At 54.0% G+C, this 25458-nt stretch overlaps 1 protein-coding gene across 1 annotated transcript in view; it reads right to left on the reverse strand.

Annotated features, from left to right (window-relative positions):
• AHCYL1 (adenosylhomocysteinase like 1) overlaps positions 1 to 25458 on the reverse strand; it is a 444591-nt gene that overhangs the window by 284955 nt on the left and 134178 nt on the right. The window lies entirely within an intron of this gene.

Here is a 25458-nt window from a genome sequence, read left to right on the forward strand (position 1 = left end):
GACCAGCCTTACATGTCCATCCGAGCATGTACCATAAACACTGACCAGCCTTACATGTCCATGCGAGCATGTTCCAGAAACAGTGACCAAGCCTTACATGTCCATCCGACCATGTTCCAGAAACAGTGACCAAGCCTTACTTGTATCCCGATACATACCATCAATACTGATGGTACCTGACATGTCCATCCTGACAGGGCCTGCGCCAGGTGTGTGCAGCTGCACTTGGCCCCGCGCTGATGGGGGCCCTGCGCAGAGGGTGTTGTTGACCCACTCGTTTTGCAGGCTGCAGCGTGTGCCGTGTGCTCAGAGTAACTCAACCTGCTGAGGTGCACTCTGAGCACACGGGCGGCCCACACTTCAACATGCATGATGACGGGGAACTTGCCGGAGTTGTGGAATATCTTGGCTGTTCTACCTCGAGGCTGAGCTCCCTTTTTGTTTGTCCTTTGAGGCAACGTGTCACATCTCAACCTCCTGCTTCCATTCTGGAAAGACAAATACCCCCCTCCCAGCGGCCCAATAGGCCCTGCTGGCCTTTTGGGCTCTGCAGGGGGGACATGCCAGGGAATGAGAAATACACTTTGACACCTTCTCTTTAAGGATGCCATATCGGACACATTTTTATTCCTTACATTATAACGAAAAATGCGACTTAAAAACCAGACATCACCAATAACAATAAACCTCCTGGTACTGACAGGTGGTCCAGGCGGACCGCGCCCTCCGCCCTTCAAGACGGCGCATGGTGGCGAGGAGGTTTCCAGCTCCCCACCATCCCTGCTCTGTGTGGGGGGCATCCCAGGAGGCAGGGGTGCTGCTAGGTCTGGAAAAGAGCCGGGGCTACGGTGATGTCGGAACTGTCGGGACTGGGGGCTACCTAGTATTTTGGGCTACAACCAAAAGACCATGGGCTATAGCCCCTTTAGCCCCCCCCAGCCCCCCAGCGACGCCTCTGCCAGGAGGCGCTCTTCAGCCTTGCTCAGGGCTTCTGCGTGGAACGCATTTCTGAAAGCAAACTGATTTCAGCTCAGATGTCTGCAGGGGAGCATTCCCCACAAATCCTGGGGCCGGCCCTCTAAGGTTGCCCTTGAGTGCAAGCATGGGGGGCAGCGCACGGCGAGACTCTCATTGGTATGACGGTATCGTGGCCAGGTCAGTCCAGAGAGTAGGGCATCATAGGGTGCTTGGGAGCACTCAATATGTGAGCAGCTGATGCGATTGCCTGATGGCGGCTGCATCCTGACATTAGGTGTGGTGGTGTTGAGAGATCAGTTGAGTGTGTGCAGTTTGGTGGTTGATCTCCGAGGCTGGATCCTGGAGGCGTTAGGCCTGTGTAGGATGCTTATGTGTGCATCTAGGCCGAGTTTTCATGGGGTATAGCTGCGTTCTAGCAGGATGTTGAGGTGTTCAAGGAGTATTGTTCGTATGTGAGCAGCTAGGCTGAAATTGATCGAGGGGTGCAGCTGCGCTCTAAGTGTTGGTGTAGAGTAGAGAGTGAGCATAGTGATAGGAGAAGTGAGTGTCTGGAGTGGTTTTTTTATTCCTACAGCTCACTGTTCCGGATTACATGTACGCGTTTCTCGATAGCTGCGCTCAGAGGAGATGCACAGGAGGCAGATAGGCCTGGGCAGTGGCCTCAGGAAGCGGATAGTCAGCAGTCATATACCTAGTGCTTGCAGGACGCTAAGCTTGTCATCTACGATAACCAGGTCCTGATTCTGTCTTGGTGACTTATTAGTCGCTTTCAGTGGTGTCATTGCTCCGTATCTCCTCAAATATTTGTCCGCAGGTTGCAGGGTTTCAGCGGCCGTAGGTGGTCTTATTCGGGTTTATGGAAAGAGCCCGTTTTTAGAGCTTTTCCAGAAATGTCAAGGCGGTAGAGGGGCCCACTGTAGGACTCGACTACTCATTCGCAGGATACAAGCAGCTTTTGAGGGCAGACCCAAAGGTCAGTATTCTGGAAAGGTTCTCGATATCACAGGGTAGTGAGGTCCACGGAGGCTGGGAGGAGGGCATGAGAAGTAGAAGAAGCTGTGGTGGGCTAGAGGGTCTGTTATCTGATACATTAAGCTCGGCTTCGGAGGGAGAGTAAAGGTAGCAAGTGTTAGCCAGGTTTGTAGAGGTGAAATCCCACGCATAGTCTTGAATGCCAACAGGAAGAATTTGAAGAGTGACTCGTACAGCTGGACAGATAGCTCAGCAGGTTGAGATCTCCCTGCTAATATCGGTATGTGATCTGCAGGCCGTGGCTTTCAATCCTGGGCAATGCAATCTCTGCCTTTCATCCGACTAAATGTGCCATGTGGGTACCAGTGACGGTCAGGAAATAATAATAATTGCATATCAAACATTTTATGGAAAGGGTTTTGGCGAATTATTATTATTTAATTGTGGGCCAATTCCCCCAAGACGTTGAGCAGGGGAGTGCGAGTTTCAAATGAATAATAATGGAGAGTGCGGCCCTAATGAATAGCGCCTGACGTGTGCACCCTGAAGTGTAGAGCCACCCTCCAACCAACCATAAAGGGACCAGAGATCCCTGCTCTGCCATTCACCCAGCATTCATGCCAGGCACTGCACCCCGATACCACAGCCAGCCCCGTTTCTTGGCCCGGGCGCAGAGCTGAAGCGCTCAGGAGGGGGGCGCAGTAAGGGGTCCACCCAGAAAGCTGCGTTTGAGCTTTCCGGACAACAGATGAAGCAGCCTGCTGTGCGGGTGTGTGCTCCTGTGTGATGTGCGGCTGCTGCTCTCTGCTGTGCCGGTGTGTGCTCCTGTGTGATGTGCGGCTGCTGCTCTCTGCTGTGCCGGTGTGTGCTCCAGTGTGATGTGTGGCTGCTGCTCTCTGCTGTGCCGGTGTGTGCTCCTGTGTGATGTGTGGCTGCTGCTCTCTGCAGTGCCAGTGTGTGCTCCTGTGTGATGTGTGGCTGCTGCTCTCTGCTGTGCTGGTGTGTGCTCCTGTGTGATGTGCGGCTGCTGCTCTCTGCCGACTGCAGGAATGCATATTCCAAACGCAGCGCATGAGATGCTCTGGAGTCACGCACCCCGTGCACCCCTCATTCTTTGTGCTGACAGCCTTTCAAGTGGGGCAAATTATAGGTGATGGCTCATTCAACAAGCTATAGTTTTTACACATATGTGCTTAACATGTCAGTGTTAAGAACTGGACATGGGGCATTTTTACTCACAAGGCCAGCACAAGTATCAGTTAGCTGACCAAACCTATGCATTCATCAAAGAGAATTAACGTGCCACACAGAAAAAGTTTTAAACTATGTTCTTTAGGTTCATGTCTCTTTATTTGACACACCAAAACGTTTTTTTTTGTATATTACTTTTTAGTTACATATGGCGCCTCCCTGGGAAGGTTATTTTCTTGCTTAAGTATTCAAGGGGCTGATTTGGGACATGGACTATATGCATTCGCTCAGCATCAAAGTTCTTATAATTGTCTAAACAAGCCAGGCACTGTCTAGCGCGCACACCAGATAGCAACTCAATGTCACTTGGCACTTTGATTAGGAAAGCAGTGTTCATTGGGTGTCACTATGCAGACAGTAGTCCATGGCAAAGCAATACAGTGAGATATGTGTACAGAAATTATTTGTGTGCTGCACAAGTCACCAGCCTGTTGGTTAATGGTGTCTATGTGGTGCTCCCTTATGTAACAGAACATATATATATACCTGTTTTTGTCTGATGTGTCCAATGTCCATACAAGAGCAGACTGGAACCGTGTGTGTATTTGGCTCTGACGAGCATGCCACACTGTGCCCACACTGAAACGCATAAAGCAATCAAGGAAGTTGCCTCAAATTACATCCACGAGGCCAAACGCCCTTTCTACACTGTTGCACCATGGTTTTCACTAGCTGCAAGCCAGCACTAATGAGAAATGCTAATGCCAGCTCTGTTAGAGCATGGACCTGCTCTTATTTTGCTGAAATAACCCCTCAGGTCTGTGTAATAGTGAGGAGGTAGTGGCTGAGGAACTGTAGACACTTTACCATGCATTCGAAGCAGGGCTTGTTTAAAACGCTTCCTCGGCTTATTACTGATCAGGCTAAAGTTTCAAAGAGGTACAATCCTTTCTGTGCATTGGGTCTCTCTTGCGCCGTGTCCTGCCCTGTCCGTAGATAGAATTCCCTAAAGATGTTTCTGTATTGGGGTTGGGCATGCTCGAGATCCAGCCCTTCCTGCTCTAAAATTCTCCAGAAACAAGAAGCAAAAGAGCCCTTGTACCCATTTGAGTGGCTGATGTTGCAGCCATTTTATACTCACATCCAAAAACTTAAGCTGTCCAAATGAGCATGAATGGTTTATGGTTACAAACATTTTACTGTTAAGGTGAGTGTTGTGAACAGTGATTCGAGCACCAAGTCATGCGTCGATTATGCATTTAGAGATTCACACATATAATCCTTTTATCACAGACTTGTTTATCAAAGGTAGAGATCTCTGATCACTGTTACAGTCCTGAAATGCTCTGTGATTTAATGAAAAGCATATAGGAATCCTCATTGGTGCTATTTGTCCCTGTTCCCACCCTCGGAGAGGTATTGTGAAAGAGTAAAATAAGAGTGCACACGACTGTTCATTTTGGAATGATAACCTTTACGAGAAAATAATACATATGGTTAGTCTACTATGGCCCCTTCCGAAATACAAGTGGGGTGGTACGAACAGAACTTCGGCAACACAGGGCCAGGGGTCAGTGGGCCCTCAGACGCTGGTAGGCTGGTCACACCCCAGTGTACCAGTACGGACAGGTTGACACTGCATTCATGCAAGGCCTTCCCTAAGAGCAGGTGACAGAAAAACCATGTACTTGGGCAGCAGCAGCAGCTGTGTTTTCACATTAGATTTCTTCTGTAAAGTGCTTGAATTACAATGAAATGAAACCAGCTGCATTTATAGAGCATATGAGACTCACACATGCAAGTGCCATGGCCGGGATCCAAGGTATACAGGGGTCTCGCAAACTTTCCCATACACTGGATCCTCAGAATAGGGACGACCGACCTTGATCCTGCCTGCTGCGAGATGGTTCAACCAGCCTTAGACCTGGCTACTTTGGGTCAATATGGCCTGCCTTGGTCCTGCCTGCTCTGAGATGATCTGCCGCACCTTGGTCCTGCCTGCTGCGAGATCATCGCCCCTCCTTGATCCTGCCTGCTCTGAGATGATCGCCCCTCCTTGATCCTGCCTGCTCTGAGATGATCTGCCGCACCTTGGTCCTGCCTGCTGCGAGATCATCGCCCCTCCTTGATCCTGCCTGCTCTGAGATGATCGCCCCTCCTTGATCCTGCCTGCTCTGAGATGATCGCCCCTCCTTGATCCTGCCTGCTCTGAGATGATCGCCACTCCTTGGTCCTGCCTGCTGCGAGATGATCGCCCCACATTGGTCCTAGCTGCTCTCAGATTATCGCCGCCCCTCCTTGATCCTGCCGGCTCTGAGATGAACTGCCCCGCCTTGGTCCTGCCTGCTGCCAGATGGTCTGCCCTGCCTTGGTCCTGCCTGCTGCCAGATGGTCTGCCCCGCCTTGGTCCTGCCTGCTGCGAGATGATCTGCCCCGCATTGGTCCTGCCTGCTGCGAGATGGTCCCCCCTCCTTGGTCCTGTCTGCTGCGAGATGGTCGCCCCTCCTTGATCCTGCCTGCTGCCAGATGGTCTGCCCTGCCTTGGTCCTGCCTGCTGCTAGATGGTCTGCCCTGCCTTGGTCCTGTCTGCTCTGAGATGATCTGCCCCACCTTGGTCCTGCCTGCTGCAAGATGGTCTGCCCCACCTTGGACCTGCCTGCTGCGAGATGATCTGCCCCGCCTTGGTCCTGCCTGCTGTGAGATGGTCCCCCCTCCTTGGTCCTGTTTGCTGTGAGATGGTCGCCCCTCCTTGATCCTGCCTGCTGCCAGATGGTCTGCCCTGCCTTGGTCCTGCGCTGCCAGATGGTCTGCCCTGCCTTGGTCCTGTCTGCTCTGAGATTATCTGCCCCACCTTGGTCCTGCCTGCTGCGAGATTGTCTGCCCCGCCTTGGTCCTGCCTGCTGCGAGATGATCTGCCCCTCCTTGGACCTGCCTGCTGCGAGATGATCGCCGCCCCTCCTTGATCCTACCTGCTCTGAGATGATCTGCCCCGCCTTGGTCCAACCTGCTGTGAGATGGTCTGCCCTGCCTTGGTCCTGCCTGCTGCGAGATGATTGCCGCCCCTCCTTGATCCTACCTGCTCTGAGATGATCTGACCCGCCTTGGTCCTGCCTGCTGTGAGATGGTCTGCCCGGCCTTGGTCCTGCCTGCTGTGAGATGATCTGCCCTGCCTTGGTCCTGCCTGCTGCCAGATGGTCTGCCCTGCCTTGGTCCTGCCTGCTGCCAGATGATCTGCCCCGCCTTGGTCCTGTCTGCTCTGAGATGATCTGCCCTGCCTTGGTCCTGCCTGCTGCGAGATGATCTGCCCTGCCTTGGTCCTGCCTGCTGCGAGATGATCTGCCCTGCCTTGGTCCTGCCTGCTATGAGATGGTCTGCCCTGCCTTGGTCCTGCCTGCTGTGAGATGATCGCCGCCCCTCCTTGATCCTACCTGCTCTGAGATGATCTGCCCCGCCTTGGTCCTGCCTGCTGCGAGATGATCTGCCCCACCTTGGTCCTGCCTGCTGCGAGATGGTCTGCCCCACCTTGGTCCTGCCTGCTGTGAGATGGTCTGCCCCACCTTGGTCCTGCCTGCTGCGAGATGATCGCCGCCCCTCCTTGATCTTACCTGCTCTGAGATGATCTGCCCCGCCTTGGTCCTGCCTGCTGTGAGATGGTCTGCCCTGCCTTGGTCCTGCCTGCTGCGAGATGATCGCTGCCCCTCCTTGATCCTACCTGCTCTGAGATGATCTGACCCGCCTTGGTCCTGCCTGCTGTGAGATGGTCTGCCCGGCCTTGGTCCTGCCTGCTGTGAGATGATCTGCCCTGCCTTGGTCCTGCCTGCTGCCAGATGGTCTGCCCTGCCTTGGTCCTGCCTGCTGCCAGATGATCTGCCCCGCCTTGGTCCTGTCTACTCTGAGATGATCTGCCCTGCCTTGGTCCTGCCTGCTGCGAGATGATCTGCCCTGCCTTGGTCCTGCCTGCTGCGAGATGATCTGCCCTGCCTTGGTCCTGCCTGCTATGAGATGGTCTGCCCTGCCTTGGTCCTGCCTGCTGCAAGATGATCGCCGCCCCTCCTTGATCCTACCTGCTCTGAGATGATCTGCCCCGCCTTGGTCCTGCCTGCTGCGAGATGATCTGCCCCGCCTTGGTCCTGCCTGCTGCGAGATGGTCTGCCCCACCTTGGTCCTGCCTGCTGTGAGATGGTCTGCCCCACCTTGGTCCTGCCTGCTGCGAGATGATCTGCCCCGCCTTGGTCCTGCCTGCTGCGAGATGGTCGCCCCTCCTTGGTCCTGTCTGCTGCGAGATGGTCGCCCCTCCTTGATCCTGCCTGCTCTGAGATGATCGCCCCTCCTTGATCCTGCCTGCTCTGAGATGATCGCCACTCCTTGGTCCTGCCTGCTGCGAGATGATCGCTGCCCCTCCTTGATCCTACCTGCTCTGAGATGATCTGCCCCGCCTTGGTCCTGCCTCCTGTGAGATGGTCTGCCCTGTATTGTTCCTGCCTGCTGCGAGATGATCGCCGCCCCTCCTTGATCCTACCTGCTCTGAGATGATCTGCCCCGCCTTGGTCCTGCCTGCTGTGAGATGGTCTGCCCGGCCTTGGTCCTGCCTGCTGCCAGATGGTCTGCCCTGCCTTGGTCCTGCCTGCTGCCAGATGGTCTGCCCCGCCTTGGTCCTGCCTGCTGCGAGATGATCTGCCCCGCCTTGGTCCTGCCTGCTGCGAGATGGTCCCCCCTCCTTGGTCCTGTCTGCTGCGAGATGGTCGCCCCTCCTTGATCCTGCCTGCTGCCAGATGGTCTGCCCTGCCTTGGTCCTGCGCTGCCAGATGGTCTGCCCTGCCTTGGTCCTGCCTGCTGCCAGATGGTCTGCCCTGCCTTGGTCCTGTCTGCTCTGAGATGATCTGCCCCGCCTTGGTCCTGCCTGCTGCGAGATGGTCTGCCCCACCTTGGTCCTGCCTGCTGCGAGATGATCTGCCCCGCCTTGGTCCTGCCTGCTGTGAGATGGTCTGCCCTGCCTTGGTCCTGCCTGCTGTGAGATGGTCTGCCCTGCCTTGGTCCTGCCTGCTGTGAGATGGTCTGCCCTGCCTTGGTCCTGCCTGCTGTGATATGGTCTGCCCTGCCTTGGTCCTGCCTGCTGCGAGATGATTGCCGCCCCTCCTTGATCCTACCTGCTCTGAGATGATCTGCCCCGCCTTGGTCCTGCCTGCTGCGAGATGATCTGCCCCGCCTTTGTCCTGCCCGCTGCGAGATGGTCTGCCCCACCTTGGTCCTGCCTGCTGCGAGATGGTCTGCCCCACCTTGGTCCTGCCTGCTGCGAGATGATCTGCCCAGCCTTGGTCCTGCCTGCTGCGAGATGGTCGCCCCTCCTTGGTCCTGTCTGCTGCGAGATGGTCGCCCCTCCTTGATCCTGCCTGCTGCCAGATGGTCTGCCCTGCCTTGGTCCTGCCTACTGCCAGATGGTCTGTCCTGCCCTGGTCCTGCCTGCTGCTAGATGGTCTGCCCTGCCTTGGTCCTGTCTGCTCTGAGATGATCTGCCCTGCCTTGGTCCTGCCTGCTGCGAGATGGTCTGCCCCACCTTGGTCCTGCCTGCTGCGAGATGATCTGCCCCGCCTTGGTCCTGCCTGCTGCGAGATGGTCGCCCCTCCTTGGTACTGTCTGCTGCGAGATGGTCGCCCCTCCTTGATCCTGCCTGCTGCCAGATGGTCTGCCCTGCCTTGGTCCTGCCTACTGCCAGATGGTCTGCCCTGCCCTGGTCCTGCCTGCTGCTAGATGGTCTGCCCTGACTTGGTCCTGTCTGCTCTGAGATGATCTGCCCTGCCTTGGTCCTGCCTGCTGCGAGATGGTCTGCCCCACCTTAGTCCTGCCTGCTGCGAGATGGTCGCCCCTCCTTGGTCCTGTCTGCTGCAAGATGGTCGCCCCTCCTTGATCCTGCCTGCTGCCAGATGGTCTGCCCTGCCTTGGTCCTGCCTGCTGCCAGATGGTCTGCCCTGCCTTGGTCCTGCCTGCTGCCAGATGGTCTGCCCTGCCTTCATCCTGCCTGCTGCCAGATGGTCTGCCCTGCCTTTGTCCTGCCTGCTGCGAGATGATCTGCCCCTACTTGGTCCTGCCTGCTGCGAGATGATCGCCGCCCCTCCTTGATCCTACCTGCTCTGAGATGATCTGCCCCGCCTTGGTCCTGCCTGCTGTGAGATGGTCTGCCCTGCCTTGTTCCTGCCTGATGCGAGATGATCGCCGCCCCTCCTTGATCCTACCTGCTCTGAGATGATCTGCCCCGCCTTGGTCCTGCCTGCTGTGAGATGGTCTGCCCCGCCTTGGTCCTGCCTGCTGCCAGATGGTCTGCCCTGCCTTGGTCCTGCCTGCTGCCAGATGGCCTGCCCTGCCTTGGTCCTGCCTGCTGCGAGATGGTCTGCCCCACCTTGGTCCTGCCTGCTGCTAATGGTCTGCCCTGCCTTGGTCCTGTCTGCTCTGAGATGATCTGCCCCACCTTGGTCCTGCCTGCTGCGAGATGGTCTGTCCCACCTTGGTCCTGCCTGCTGCGAGATGATCAGCCCCGCCTTGGTCCTGCCTGCTGCGAGATGGTCGCCCCTCCTTGGTCCTGTCTGCTGCGAGATGGTCGCCCCTCCTTGATCCTGCCTGCTGCCAGATGGTCTGCCCTGCCTTGGTCCTGCCTGCTGCTAGATGGTCTGCCCTGCCTTGGTCCTGCCTGCTGCCAGATGGTCTGCCCTGCCTTGGTCCTGCCTGCTGCCAGATGGTCTGCCCTGCCTTGGTCCTGCCTGCTGTGAGATGATCTGCCCTGCCTTGGCCCTGCCTGCTGCCAGATGGTCTGCCCTGCCTGCTGCCAGATGGTCTGCCCTGCCTTGGTCCTGCCTGCTGCCAGATGGTCTGCCCTGCCTTGGTCCTGCCTGCTGCCAGATGGTCTGCCCTGCCTTGGTCCTGCCTGCTGTGAGATGATCTGCCCTGCCTTGGTCCTGCCTGCTGCCAGATGGTCTGCCCCACCTTGGTCCTGCCTGCTGCGAGATGGTCGCCCCTCCTTGGTCCTGTCTGCTGCGAGATGGTCGCCCCTCCTTGATCCTGCCTGCTGCCAGATGGTCTGCCCTGCCTTGGTCCTGCCTGCTGCTAGATGGTCTGCCCTGCCTTGGTCCTGCCTGCTGCCAGATGGTCTGCCCTGCCTTGGTCCTGCCTGCTGCCAGATGGTCTGCCCTGCCTTGGTCCTGACTGCTGACAGATGGTCTGCCCTGCCTTGGTCCTGCCTGCTGCCAGATGGTCTGCCCTGCCTTGGTCCTGCCTGCTGCCAGATGGTCTGCCCTGCCTTGGTCCTGCCTGCTGCCAGATGATCTGCCCCGCCTTGGTCCTGCCTGCTGCGAGATGACCGCCGCCCCTCCTTGATCCTGTCTGATAGGGGGCGATGCAGCCCACCTTGGGGCAATGTGGCTTCCTTGGCCTGCCTGCTTTGGGATGATCTGGACGTCTTGGGCTTACCTGCTTTGGGGCGATCAGGCCATTCTTGGGCCTGCCTTGATGAGGCTGCCAGCTTCGTGCAATGATTCCTGTCTTGGTCCTGCCCGTGTGGTAGGATGCCAAGGCTTGGTCGGCCTCACGAAGCTCCTGCCGGCGGCATTAGGCCTGCATGAGCCCCAGTCTCGCCGGGTCTCCCAGTGTCGACCACCGCAGGCTGGAAAGGGCCTCTCTGCATTTCTGGCACAGTTCTGCTCTTCGGAGTGAAAGCTCCTGGTGCTGCTTGGGCCAAAACTGATGGGGCCCCTCTGTACCCCTGTGGCCCCTGCAGCGCAGCCTAGTCCCCCATCTTCTGGTGGCCGGGCCCTGGCCGCACATCCGAAAATAAAAACACCCCGTCAAAGAGATTTCAAAATGCGAGAAAAATATGGGAGGCTAAAAGGAGGCTGGGATTGGGCTGTAATCCCTGCTCTAGCATCAAGAGCTCAGGGCAAGCTCCCAGCTGAGCTTCCCCAGCTGCTCAGTGGCAGATCCGAACCCCCCGGGCCGCCTCATCCTGCAGCCCCTCTGGGGGGTGGGGGGACTCGGCTCCGACCCCCTACCAGTATAGTCTATTCAGTTCAGATCATGTGATCTGCAGGCGGGCCCCCAGTTATCAGCCTGAGCTTTCTCTAGGAACACAACATTCACCCCACCCTAAATGACATCAGCAAGGCAGGAGGATGAAAGGGCTGTGGCCTGGGGAGGGGGGTGGGCAATGGCGGTGAGGTGGGGGTCATATATCCTTTCATACCAGGGTCCCGAACTGGACAGAGATGGTGTCTGTACCTGGACAGAGGAGGGGTCTGTACCTGGGCAGAGGAGGGGTCTGCACCTGGACAGAGGAGGGGTCTGTACCTGGGCAGAGGAGGGGTCTGTACCTGGGCAGAGGAGGGGTCTGTACCTGGGCAGAGGAGGGATCTGTACCTAGACAGAGGAGGGTTCTGCACCTGGACAGAGGAGGGCTCTGTACCTGGACAGACGAGGGGTCTGCACCTGGACAGAGGAGGGGTCTGTACCTGGAAGGAGGAGGTGTCTGCACCTGGACAGACGAGGGGTCTGTATCTGGACAGAGGAGGTGTCTGTATCTGGGAAGAGGAGGGGTCTGTACTGGACAGAGGAGGTGTCTGTATCTGGGAAGAGGAGGGCTCTCTACGTGGGCAGAGGAGGTGTCTGTGGGCATAGGAGGGGTCTGTACCTGGGCGGAGGAGGGGTCTGTACCTGGACAGAGGAGGGTCTGTACCTGGGCAGAGGTGGGGTCTGTACCTGGACAGAGGAGGTATCTGTACCTGGGCAGAGTAGGGGTCTGTACCGGGGCAGTGGAGGGGTCTGTACCTGGACAGAAGAGGGGTCTCTACCTGGACGGAGTAGGGGTCTGCACCTGGACAGATGAGGGGTCTGTATCGTACCTGGGCAGAGGAGGCATCTGAACCTGGACAGAGGCGGGGTCTGTACCTGGCCAGAGGAGGTGTCTGTGGGCAGAGGAGGGGTCTGTACCTGGGCAGAGGTGGGGTCTGTACCTGGACAGAGGAGGGGCTGGACAGAAGAGGTGTCTTTACCTGGGCAGAAGAGGTGTCTGTACCTGGACAGAGGAGGGTTCTGCACCTGGACAGAGGAGGTATCTGCACCTGGACAGAGGGGTCTGTACCTGGACAGACGAGGGGTCTGCACCTGGACAGAGGAGGGGTCTGTACCTGGAAGGAGGAGGTGTCTGCACCTGGACAGACGAGGTATCTGCACCTGGACAGAGGAGGGGTCTGTACCTGGACAGAGGAGGGGTCTGTACCTGGACAGAGGAGGGGTCTGTATCTGGGAAGAGGAGGGGTCTGTACTGGACAGAGGAGGTGTCTGTATCTGGGAAGAGGAGGGCTCTCTACGTGGGCAGAGGAGGTCTCTGTGGGCAGAGAAGGGGTCTGTACCTGGGCAGAGGAGGGGTCTGTACCTGGGCGGAGGAGGGGTCTGTACCTGGGCGGAGGAGAGTCTGTACCTGGGCAGAGGTGGGGTCTGTATCTGGACAGAGGAGGTATCTGTATCTGGGCAGAGTAGGGGTCTGTACCGAGGCAGTGGAGGGGTCTGTACCTGGACAGAGGAAGGGTCTGTACCTGGACAGAAGAGGGGTCTCTACCTGGACGGAGTAGGGGTCTGCACCTGGACAGAGGCGGGGTCTGTACCTGGCCAGAGGAGGTGTCTGTGAGCAGAGGAGGGGTCTGTACCTGGGCCGAGGAGGTGTCTGTGGGCAGAGGAGGGGTCTGTACCTGGGCAGAGGTGGGGTCTGTACCTGGACAGAGGAGGGGCTGGACAGAAGAGGTGTATGTACCTGGACAGAAGAGGTGTCTGTACCTGGGCAGAAGAGGTGTCTGTGGAAGAGGTGTCTGTACCTGGACAAAGGAGGGGTCTGTACTGTACCTGGGCAGAGGAGGGATCTGTACCTGAGTAGAGGTGGGTCTGTACCTGGACAGAGGAGGGGCTGGACAGAAGAGGTGTCTGTACCTGGGCAGAAGAGGTGTCTGTACCAGGGCAGAAGAGGTGTCTGTACCTGGACAGAGGAGGGTCTGTACTGTACCTGGACAGAGGAGGCATCTGTACCTGGACAGAGGAGGTGTCTGTACCTGCACAGAGGAGGGGTATGTACCTGGACAGAGGAGGAGTCTGTACCTGGACAGAGGAGGCGTCTGTACCTGGACAGAGGAGGCATCTGTACCTGGCTAGAGGAGGGGTCTGTAGCTGAGCAGAGGAGGTGTTAGCGGGCAGAGGGGGGTCTGTACCTGGGCAGAGGAGTAGTAATCAGAGCACAGATGGCTACTGTGGGGGGGGGTAGTGATCGGAGCACAGCAGGCTACAGAGTGTGGGGGTAGTGATCGGAACAGAGCAGGCTACTGGGAGGGCAGTGATCGGAGCATAGCAGGCTACAGGGGGTAGTGATCGGAGCAGAGCAGGCTACTGGGGGTAGTGATCGGAGCAGAGCAGGCTACAGGGTGTGGGGGTAGTGATCGGAACAGAGCAGGCTACTGGGGGGGCAGTGATGGGAGCAGAGCAGGCTACGGAGGGTAGTGATTGGAGCAGAGCAGGCTACTGGGGAGTAGTGATCGGAGCAGAGCAAGCTACAGGGTGTGGGGGTAGTGATCGGTACAGAGCAGGCTATGGGGGGGCAGTGATCGGAGCAGAGCAGGCTACAGGGTGTGGGGGGTAGTGATCGGAACAGAGCAGGCTACTGGGGGGTAGTGATCGGAGCAGAGCAGGCTACAGGGTGTGGGGGGTAGTGATCGGAACAGAGCAGGCTACTGGGGGGGCAGTGATCGGAGCAGAGCAGGCTACAGGGTGTGGGGGGTAGTGATTGGTACAGAGCAGGCTACAGGGTGTGGGGGGGTAGTGATCGGAGCAGAGCAGGCTACTGGGGGGTAGTGATCGGAGCAGAGCAGGCTACATGGTGTGGGGGGTAGTGATCGGAGCAGAGCAGGCTACTGGGGGGGTAGTGATCGGAACAGAGCAGGCTACTGTTGCTGCTCTCGCAGGTGAGAGATTTGGCAGGCTCTTGCTGTTGCAGATGTGGGCCTCGGCCTGCAACTTGCTCAGTTTTCTCCTTCAAGGAAATGAAAGAACAAGAAGTCATCTCTCTCCTGAAATCTATCAAACCCACGTTTTGTAAAGGGGACACCTGCCTGCTCCCCTCATCAAAGAATACGCCCCTACCCTCGCCCCCTTCCTCACGGCCTTTATAAATGCCAATTTCACGACAGGCCAAGTCCCATCCTGCCTCAAGGAAGCTTGGGTACGCCCTCTCCTGAAAAAAACCCTGCTCGCCCCAACCATCCCAGGGAACTACAGAGCTATCACCACAGTCCCTTTTCTCTTAAAGATCCTCGACAAAACAGCTTAACTGCAAGTCCAAAAACACCTTGCGGCTAATAACCTACTTGGTCTCCGGCAGTCAGGCCTCGGTCCAGGCCAGGGCACCTAAACCGCCCTATTAGACCTCAAAAACCAAATGGATGACTTCAGAGACTCGGGCAAACCAGCCCTCCTTCTGCTCCTTGACCTGTCCGCAGCTTTTGATTTGGTGGACCATAATACCTTGTGCCCCCATCTCTCATCCAATGCCAATTTCTCCCCCAAGGCTAAAGACTGGATCAGATCCTTTCTCCAGGAAAGAGTTATGAACGTTTTTTCTGATCAAGCCTGCGCCCACCATAGTCTTATCAAATGTGGAGTCCCACAGGGCTCGGGCATTTCACCCACACTCTACAACCTGTTCACAAGGTCACTATTCAACATACTGGACACGCTAGGCAACACATATACTAATTATGCTGATGACACGCAGGTCCTCATCCCCCTTACAGGCAACTATGAGTCTGACATGAAAACCCTTAACTCCATCTATTTAACAATCCAAACCTGGATGGCAGAAAGCTGGCTGTGTCTGAACGGTGAAAAAACTCAACTACTTCTTATTGGATCACCCGCAACCCTAAAGAAACTTGACAAATAGTACTGCTCATTCACTATCGACAATATGCAAATCCCTGTCTCAGAGGCAGTCAAAACCCTGGGGGTATACCTAGACTCCAACCTCTCTGTGATCCGACGGGTTAACGCCATCACGTCCGCGGCGGCTTTCCACTCAAAACTGATGAATGCAGCTAGACCTTTCCTGTCAGAGCAGAATTGCCTCACCATAGCGAGAGCAATAATCGTGTCTCGGCTTGATTATTACAACGCCCTTCTAGCCGGCACCTCTGCTACAAATATCAGTAAAACTCCAGACTATTCACAATAATGCCCTCAGGGCTGCCACTGGCATATCCAAAAGAGATCACATTTCAATAACCAGGAGACAAGTCCATTGGCTTCCTATCAAAGAACGCATCATATTCAAAACCCTAGCCCGCACGCACAAAGGCATCCACAACACTGCCCCCCGGTACCTATCGCAGAGAATAGCTAAACCAACCCTAGACAGACCCACCAGAACCGCATATACCAATCGAATTACCATCCCTAACACCATGAGGGCCCGTGCAGGAGGTTCCAGTTTCCCGGTTATTGCTGCAACCCATTGGAACACCTACCACCCCACCTCAGAAGCATAAGACTTGCACATAGCCTTCCAGAAAGCTATAAAACATTGTTGTTTGTTTAGACTTGGACTGATTGGCCTCGTTGCTTGCCGAGATTTTCAGCTACCACCATGTCAGCTACCACCATGTCAGCTACCACCATGCAATGTAAGCTACACTTATACCATGTGACATAACTAACTTGTAACCATCTATGTAACCATCCATGCCTCGCTCTGTTAGGTGTTTCTTACTGTAACCTTGAGCCAAGAACTCTCACCTGTAACTAAGACATGTTCTTGCGACAGCGCCTCGATGCCCTTGGGCTGTAAGTGAGCTTTACAAATATAAAAAATAAAATAAATAAAAGTGCTCTGGGGGGTTGGTGCAGGGGATCTGGAGTCTATGCACAGGCTCTAGGGCGCAGGGGTTCTGGAGCCCTATTTAATGTGCCCTGGGAGCTTAATGCTGGGGCTCTAGGGTCTGTGTACCGGATCTAGTGCACAGGCGTTCTGGAGCCCTGTGTAATGTGCTCTGGGGGGTTGGTGCAGGGGATCTGGAGTCTATGCACAGGCTCTAGGGCGCAGGGGTTCTGGAGCCCTATTTAATGTGCCCTGGGAGCTTAATGCTGGGGCTCTAGGGTCTGTGTACCGGATCTAGTGCACAGGGGTTCTGGAGCCCTGTGTAATGTGCTCTGGGGGGTTGGTGCAGGGGATCTGGAGTCTATGCACAGGCTCTAGGGCGCAGGGGTTCTGGAGCCCTATTTAATGTGCCCTGGGAGCTTAATGCTGGGGCTCTAGGGTCTGTGTACCGGATCTAGTGCACAGGCGTTCTGGAGCCCTGTGTAATGTGCTCTGGGGACTACGTACAGGGGTTTTGGGCTCTATGCAGGGGCTGTGGGGCACAGAGGCTCTGGATTCTTATGTAACATGCTCTGAGTACATGGTGCAGGGGCTTGGGTGTCTGTGCACGCCTGTAGGGCACTTGGGTTCTGCAGCCAAACCGTTTGGCACTGGGTGGGGCAGATATGACCTCTGCGATACCGCCAGTCTCATGGGCAACTTCTGGCATATGCAGCTCAAGAGGGACAATCTTCTGGGTCTGGCCCGGGGGCTGGCCGATGTGGGGCACAGCTGAGCCGCCTGGTCTGGGTTGCCCCGCCCATGCGGTTTTTGGCTGTGTGGCCCGGTCCTCACCACTAGTCGCTCCGTACACGCTGCCATGTCTTTGCTGTTGAGCCTGCACAGACTGACCCCTGGCTGTGGTGACTGCTCGATAGGCCCTGTGAGTGCCTGGGCTGCACCAGGCATGCAGTCTGGGCCCACAGTTGATGCTGTGTTATCCCTGACAAACGTGTACCAGCGAGTAACAGTCATTTAGCTGCCAATTGTCGCCGCTGGCTCCTGCTTTCAACTGTTCCGCCCACTCAATGTTCACTCTTTTCAAGTTTCTCTCCCCTGAACATTTGTTCCCCTTCCCAGCCAACTCCTGGGGCAAGGGAGTGTGAGGGGCCAGAAATGCGAGATGGACACAAAATTGTAGTTTTCTCAATGTTTGCCATTCATTAAAATAAAAATGAGTGAGATAAGTGCTTATCTTTCCCTATCCTAACAAGAATGTCCCTGCCCTAGCACCCTAAAACTAAAGCAAGATGACCTAGTGTCCAAATGTATCTGACCCGCGCACCGATACATATAAGCAAAGTGTACAAGGTAAATATATCTGTCTTCAGTTCAACAAAACAGTGCACGAGTTCAAATGTATAGTTCTTTTAAAGTATTCCTTGCGACCAGGGTTTGGCCCGCTTCCCCTGGATCAATTCAGGAAAATCGTTGAAAAAGTTATGATTCAACGAAGTTCCTTTCAGTTCCATCCAAAATATCTCTTCTTGAAAACACTTGTTCAAAAACCAAAGCCATTGTTTCTTCCACACAGTATCCTTTTCTCAGGATAAAGAGAAGATATTAGAACATCATAATAATTTTTGCAATAGAATGCTTTTGTCAGGATAGCACACCAACTGTCTTTCATGATCTAACAGTTTTGTCAGGATGATACAATATAACAGTTTATTTTCACAACATTTCTTTACCAAAACCACATTTCTTCAAAGTGACTCTCTTTCCGAGGGAACTCGCCTGCCAAGACTAACTACAACTGGTCCCTTTCCTGGTTCACTCGCCTGCCAGGAAGAAAACTCCTGCTACTACAATTGGTATTTTCTGTTAGTGGCAATATTTGTTGCAGGGTTCTCTACACCAGCATCCCATATGAGGAGAGTTGAACAATGACTGCTGGTTTTAATAGTCTCCTAACTCTTGGCAGAGTAGGTTACAGGTTTCTACAAGTTGATATCTCATAAAAGGGGAATTGCGCCCTTGCTGCCTTTTTACTGCTTCTTTATAGCTTCTTGGCTGTTGGCAATGTGGGTTACAGGATTCCTCAAGTTGATATCTCATAAAAGGGGAATTGCGCCCTTGCTGCCTTTTTATTGCTTCGTTATAGCCTCTTGGCTGCTGGCAAAGTAGGTTACAAGTTTCTCCAAGTTGATATCTCATAAAAGGGGAATTGCACCCTTGCTGCCTTTTTACTGCTTCTTTATAGCCTCTTGGCTGTTGGCAATGTGGGTTACAGGATTCCTCAAGTTGATGTCTCATAAAAGGGGAATTGTGCCCTTGCTGCCTCTTTACTGCTTCTTTATAGCCTCTTGGCTGATGGCAGAGTAGGTTACAGGTTTCTCCAAGTTGATATCTCATAAAAGGGGAATTGCGCCCTTGCTGCCTTTTTACTGCTTCTTTATAGCCTCTTGGCTGTTGGCAATGTGGGTTACAGGATTCCTCAAGTTGATGTCTCATAAAAGGAGAATTGCGCCCTTGCTGCATTTTTACTGCTTCTTTATAGCCTCTTGGCTGTTGGCAATGTGGGTTACAGGATTCCTCAAGTTGATGTCTCATAAAAGGAGAATTGCGCCCTTGCTGCATTTTTACTGCTTCTTTATAGCCTCTTGGCTGTTGGCAATGTGGGTTACAGGATTCCTCAAGTTGATGTCTCATAAAAGGGGAATTGTGCCCTTGCTGCCTCTTTACTGCTTCTTTATAGCCTCTTGGCTGATGGCAGAGTAGGTTACAGGTTTCTCCAAGTTGATATCTCATAAAAGGGGAATTGCGCCCTTGCTGCCTTTTTACTGCTTCTTTATAGCCTCTTGGCTGTTGGCAATGTGGGTTACAGGATTCCTCAAGTTGATGTCTCATAAAAGGAGAATTGCGCCCTTGCTGCATTTTTACTGCTTCTTTATAGCCTCTTGGCTGTTGGCAATGTGGGTTACAGGATTCCTCAAGTTGATGTCTCATAAAAGGAGAATTGCGCCCTTGCTGCATTTTTACTGCTTCTTTATAGCCTCTTGGCTGTTGGCAATGTGGGTTACAGGATTCCTCAAGTTGATGTCTCATAAAAGGGGAATTGTGCCCTTGCTGCCTCTTTACTGCTTCTTTATAGCCTCTTGGCTGATGGCAGAGTAGGTTACAGGTTTCTCCAAGTTGATATCTCATAAAAGGGGAATTGCGCCCTTGCTGCCTTTTTACTGCTTCTTTATAGCCTCTTGGCTGTTGGCAATGTGGGTTACAGGATTCCTCAAGTTGATGTCTCATAAAAGGAGAATTGCGCCCTTGCTGCATTTTTACTGCTTCTTTATAGCCTCTTGGCTGTTGGCAATGTGGGTTACAGGATTCCTCAAGTTGATGTCTCATAAAAGGAGAATTGCGCCCTTGCTGCATTTTTACTGCTTCTTTATAGCCTCTTGGCTGTTGGCAATGTGGGTTACAGGATTCCTCAAGTTGATGTCTCATAAAAGGAGAATCGCGCCATTGCTGCCTCTTTATTCCACTTATTTGGTATTCAAAATGATCTGTTACTGCAAAATGGCCTGTTAGGAGCGCCCCGGGGTTATCTTATTCCTCCCCTTCGACATCTCTGCGTTACTCCTTGCTGCTGCGGCGAACGTTTTGCAGTCCGACCATACTGTTGACAGTTCCTGCACAGCTTCAGCGGACTGCATGGCTGATCTCTGGAACTCCACCTGCTCCGGCCGGTCGCCGCATCCTCCAGCATGTTGAGTGACTTGCGTTGTGTCGGAGCATGTATCAAACAGGATGGTCTTCTCTCCCCGCTGTGGACCACAACTCTGCTTCCTGCTGTGCGTACTCTGCAAAGCTGCACACCTTCTCATTCTGCATCGGCTTCAGCCGATATCAGCACTCCTGCTTCCGCTTCATCTGCTTCAGTGTTTCTCCCTACTTCTGCTACTCCTTGACACAGCTGAGGTTTATTCTCAATTTTAAATGTCCCGCTCAGGTGCTTTAACTTTAAACTAGACTGCACCGTTCTTTCTGAAGCACTTTTGATCCTCACTGACTCTGTCCTTCTTCCTCGTCCCAGTACCACTGGCATTATGGACCTTGGGAGTCCATAGGAGTTATGGCTCTTTCCGCTTTACATTGATTTAATTCTGATTGCTTGGTGAGCTGAGAGTTATCAGAGTTACGAGTTGGTATATAAATGGTTTGGGTTTTACCATTCGGGTAAGGACTTCTACCTAAGACAGAATAGTGACAATTTGAGGACGCTACATTTGATTCATGAACTCTCAAGTTAAAACCTTCTTCTGTCTGGATGAGTTTCCATAGAATGTTCTTTGTGTTGTTTCATGGGAGGAACCTGTGCAATGACGGCGGCCATTAGGCATTTAGGAAGTATAGGGTCCTCATCCCCACAGGAAGATGAATACTGAGTCCCTCCCAAGGGAGTCACCACTTCCCCCCGACAGCGTCTTCTCCCATGTGATCCTCCCTCACGATGCCACCCCCGAGGTCAGGATCAGGTAGTGGCTGCCATCTCCTCCCATGTGATCCTTCCTCACGATGCCACCCCCGAGGTCAGGATCAGGTAGTGGCTGCCATCTCCTCCCATGTGATCCTCCCTCACGATGCCACCCCCGAGGTCAGGATCTGGTAGTGGCTGCCATCTCCTCCCATGTGATCCTCCCTCACGATGCCACCCCCGAGGTCAGGATCAGGTAGTGGCTGCCATCTCCTCCCATGTGATCCTCCCTCACAATGCCACCCCCGAGGACAGGATCAGGTAGTGGCTGCCATCTCCTCCCATGTGATCCTCCCTCACGATGCCACCCCCGAGGTCAGGATCAGGTAGTGGCTGCCATCTCCTCCCATGTGATCCTCCCTCACGATGCCACCCCCAGGGTCAGGATCAGGTAGTGGCTGCCATCTCCTCCCATGTGATCCTCCCTCACGATGCCACCCCCAGGGTCAGGATCAGGTAGTGGCTGCCATCTCCTCCCATGTGATCCTCCCTCACGATGCCAGCCCCTGAGTCAGGATCAGGTAGTGGCTGCCATACCCTGGCCACATGGGAGGAGACATTAGGCTGGGATTTAGTGATGGCTCAGCAGGATTCAACTCAGGAGGCTTTGTCCATTGTTCGCCTTTCTTTAGACATCCCATCGAGCACTGCAGTGGGTCCATTTCTTTAGACATCCCATCCAGCACTAGGGTGGGTCCCTTTCTTTAGACATCCCATCCAGCACTACCGGGGGTCCCTTTCTTTAGACATCCCATCCAGCACTGCGGTGGGTCCCTTTCTTTAGACATCCCATCCAGCACTGCAGTGGGTCCATTTCTTTAGACATCCCATCCAGCACTAGGGTGGGTCCCTTTCTTTAGACATCCCATCCAGCACTACCGTGAGTCCCTTTCTTTAGACATCCCATCGAGCACTGCAGTGGGTCCCTTTCTTTAGACATCCCATCCAGCACTGCAGTGGCTCCATTTCTTTAGACATCCCATCCAGCACTAGGGTGGGTCCCTTTCTTTAGACATCCCATCCAGCACTGCAGTGGTTCCATTTCTTTAGACATCCCATCCAGCACTACCGTGGGTCCCTTTCTTTAGACATCCCACCCAGCACTACGATGGGTCTCTTTCTTAAGACATCCCATCCAGCACTACGGTGGGTCTTTTTCTTTAGACATCCCATGCAGCACTGCGGTGGGTCCCTTTCTTTAGACATCCCATCGAGCACTGCAGTGGGTCCCTTTCTTTAGACATCCCATCCAGCACTGCAGTGGCTCCATTTCTTTAGACATTCCATCCAGCACTAGGGTGGGTCCCTTTCTTTAGACATCCCATCCAGCACTGCAGTGGGTCCATTTCTTTAGACATCCCATCCTGCACTAGGGTGGGTCCCTTTCTTTAGACATCCCATCCAGCACTATGGTGGGTCTTTTTCTTTAGACATCCCATCCAGCACTAGGTTGGGTCCGTTTCTTTAGACATCCCATCCAGCACTAGGGTGGGTCCCTTTCTTTAGACATCCCATCCAGCACTACCGGGGGTCCCTTTCTTTAGACATCCCATCCAGCACTGCGGTGGGTCCCTTTCTTTAGACATCCCATCCAGCACTGCAGTGGGTCCATTTCTTTAGACATCCCATCCAGCACTAGGGTGGGTCCCTTTCTTTAGACATCCCATCCAGCACTACCGTGAGTCCCTTTCTTTAGACATCCCATCGAGCACTGCAGTGGGTCCCTTTCTTTAGACATCCCATCCAGCACTAGGGTGGGTCCCTTTCTTTAGACATCCCATCCAGCACTGCAGTGGTTCCATTTCTTTAGACATCCAATCCAGCACTACCGTGGGTCCCTTTCATTAGACATCCCACCCAGCACTACGGTGGGTCTCTTTTTTAAGACATCCCATCCAGCACTACGGTGGGTCTTTTTCTTTAGACATCCCATGCAGCACTGCGGTGGGTCCCTTTCTTTAGACATCCCATCCAGCACTGCAGTGGGTCCATTTCTTTAGACATCCCATCCTGCACTAGGGTGGGTCCCTTTCTTTAGACATCCCATCCAGCACTATGGTGGGTCTTTTTCTTTAGACATCCCATCCAGCACTAGGTTGGGTCCGTTTCTTTAGACATCCCATCCAGCACTACCGTGGGTCCCTTTCTTTAGACATCCCATCCAGCACTACCATGGGTCCCTTTCTTTAGACATCCCATCCAGCACTAGGGTGGGTCCCTTTCTTTAAACATCCCATCCAGCACTACTATGGGTCCCTTTCTTTAGACATCCCATCCAGCACTACCATGGGTCCCTTTCTTTAGACATCCCATCCAGCACTATGGTGGGTCAGTTTCTTTAGACATCCCATCCAGCACTACGGAGGGTCGCTTTCTTTAGACATCCCATCCAGCACTACCGTGGGTCCCTTTCTTTAGACATCCCATCCAGCACTACCGTGGGTCCCTTTCTTTAGACATCCCATCCAGCACTACCGTAGGTCCCTTTCTTTAGACATCCCATCCAGCACAACGGTGGGTCCCTTTCTTTAGACATCCCATCCAGCACTAGGTTGGGTCCGTTTCTTTAGACATCCCATCCAGCACTACCGTGGGTCCCTTTCTTTAGACATCCCATCCAGCACTGCAGTGGGTCCCTTTCTTTAGACATCCCATCCAGCACTACCGTGGGTCCCTTTCTTTAGACGTCCCATCGAGCACTACTGTGGGTCCCTTTCTTTAGACATCCCATCCAGCACTGCGGTGGGTCCCTTTCTTTAGACATCCCATCCAGCACTACCATGGGTCCCTTTCTTTAGACATCCCATCCAGCACTAGGGTGGGTCCCTTTCTTTAGACATCCCATCCAGCACTACCGTGGGTCCCTTTCTTTAGACATTGCATCCAGCACTACCGTGGGTCCCTTTCTTTAGACATCCCATCCAGCACTACCGTGGGTCCCTTTCTTTAGACATCCCATCCAGCACTACCGTGGGTCCCGTTCTTTAGACATCCCATCCAGCACTACCGTGGTTCCCTTTCTTTAGACATCCCATCCAGCACTTCCGTGGGTCCCTTTCTTTAGACATCCCATCCAGCACTACCATGAGTCCCTTCCTTTAGACATCCCATCCAGCACTACCATGGGTCCCTTTCTTTAGACATCCCATCCAGTACTGCGGTGGGTCCCTTTCTTTAGACATCCCATCCAGCACTACCGTGGGTCCCTTTCTTTAGACATCCCATCCAGCACTGCGGTGGGTCCCTTTCTTTAGAAATCCCATCCAGCACTGCAGTGGGTCCCTTTCTTTAGAAATCCCATCCAGCACTACCGGGGGTCCCTTTCTTTAGACATCCCATCCAGCACTAGGGTGGGTCCCTTTCTTTAGACATCACATTCAGCACTACCGTGGGTCCCTTTCTTTAGACATCCCATCCAGCATTAGGGTTGGTCCCTTTCTTTAGACATCCCATCCAGCACTGCCGTGGGTCCCTTTCTTTAGACATCCCATCCAGCACTACCATGGGTCCCTTTCTTTAGACATCCCATCCAGCACTAGGGTGGGTCCCTTTCTTTAGACATCCGATCCAGCACTACCGTGGGTCCCTTTCTTTAGACATCCCATCCAGCACTAGAGTGGGTCCCTTTCTTTAGACATCGATTCCAGCACTACGGTGGGTCCCTTTCTTTAGACATCCCATCCATCATTACCGTGGGTCCCTTTCTTTAGACATCCCATCCAGCACTACGGTGGGTCCCTTTTTTAGATATCCCATCCAGCACTAGGGTGGGCCCCTTTCTTTAGACATCCCATCCAGCACTGCGGTGGGTCCCTTTCTTTAGACATCCCATCCAGCGCTAGGGTGGGTCCCTTTCTATAGACATCCCATCCAGCACTACGGAGGGTCGCTTTCTTTAGACATCCCATCCAGCACTACCGTGGGTCCCTTTCTTTAGACATCCCATCCAGCACTAGGCTGGGTCCCTTTCTTTAGACATCGCATCCAGCACTGTGGTGGGTCCCTTTATTTAGACATCCCATCCAGCACTACCGTGGGTCCCTTTCTTTAGACATCCCATCCAGCACTACGGTGGTCCCTTTCTTTAGACATCCCATCCAGCACTACCGTGGGTCCCTTTCTTTAGACATCCCATCCAGCACTAGGGTGGGTCCCTTTCTTTAGACATCCCATCCAGCACTACCGTGGGTCCCTTTCTTTAGACATCCCATCCAGCACTACGGTGGTCCCTTTCTTTAGACATCCCATCCAGCACTGCGGTGGTTCTCGTTCTTTAGACATCCCATCCAGCACTACGGTGGGTCCCTTTCTTTAGACATCCCATCCAGCACTACCGTGGGTCCCTTTCTTTAGACATTGCATCCAGCACTACCGTGGGTCTCTTTATTTAGACATCCCATCCAGCACTAGGGTGGGTCCCTTTCTTTAGACATCCCATCCAGGACTAGGGTGGGTCCCTTTCTTTAGACATCCCATCCAGCACTAGGGTGGGTCCCTTTCTTTAGACATCCCATCCAGCACGACCATGGGTCCCTTTCTTTAGACATCCCATCCAGCACTACCTTGAGTCCCTTTCTTTAGACATCCCATCCAGCACTAGGGTGGGTCCCTTTATTTAGACATCCCATCCAGCACTGCGGTGGGTCCCTTTCTTTAGACATCCCATCCAGCACTAGGGTGGGTCACTTTATTTAGACATCCCATCCAGCACTAGGGTGGGTCCCTTTCTTTAGACATCCCATCCAGCACTACCGTGGGTCCCTTTCTTTAGACATCCCATCCAGCACAACCGTGGGCCCCTTTCTTTAGACATCCCATCCAGCACAACCGTGGGTCTCTTTCTTTAGACATCCCATCCAGCATTACCGTGGGTCCCATCCAGCACTACCGTGGGTCCCTTTCTTTAGACATC

The sequence above is a fragment of the Ambystoma mexicanum genome, chromosome 13 (genome assembly GCF_040938575.1).
Source record: "Ambystoma mexicanum isolate Mex_15411 chromosome 13, UKY_AmexF1_1, whole genome shotgun sequence".
NCBI lineage: Eukaryota > Metazoa > Chordata > Amphibia > Caudata > Ambystomatidae > Ambystoma > Ambystoma mexicanum.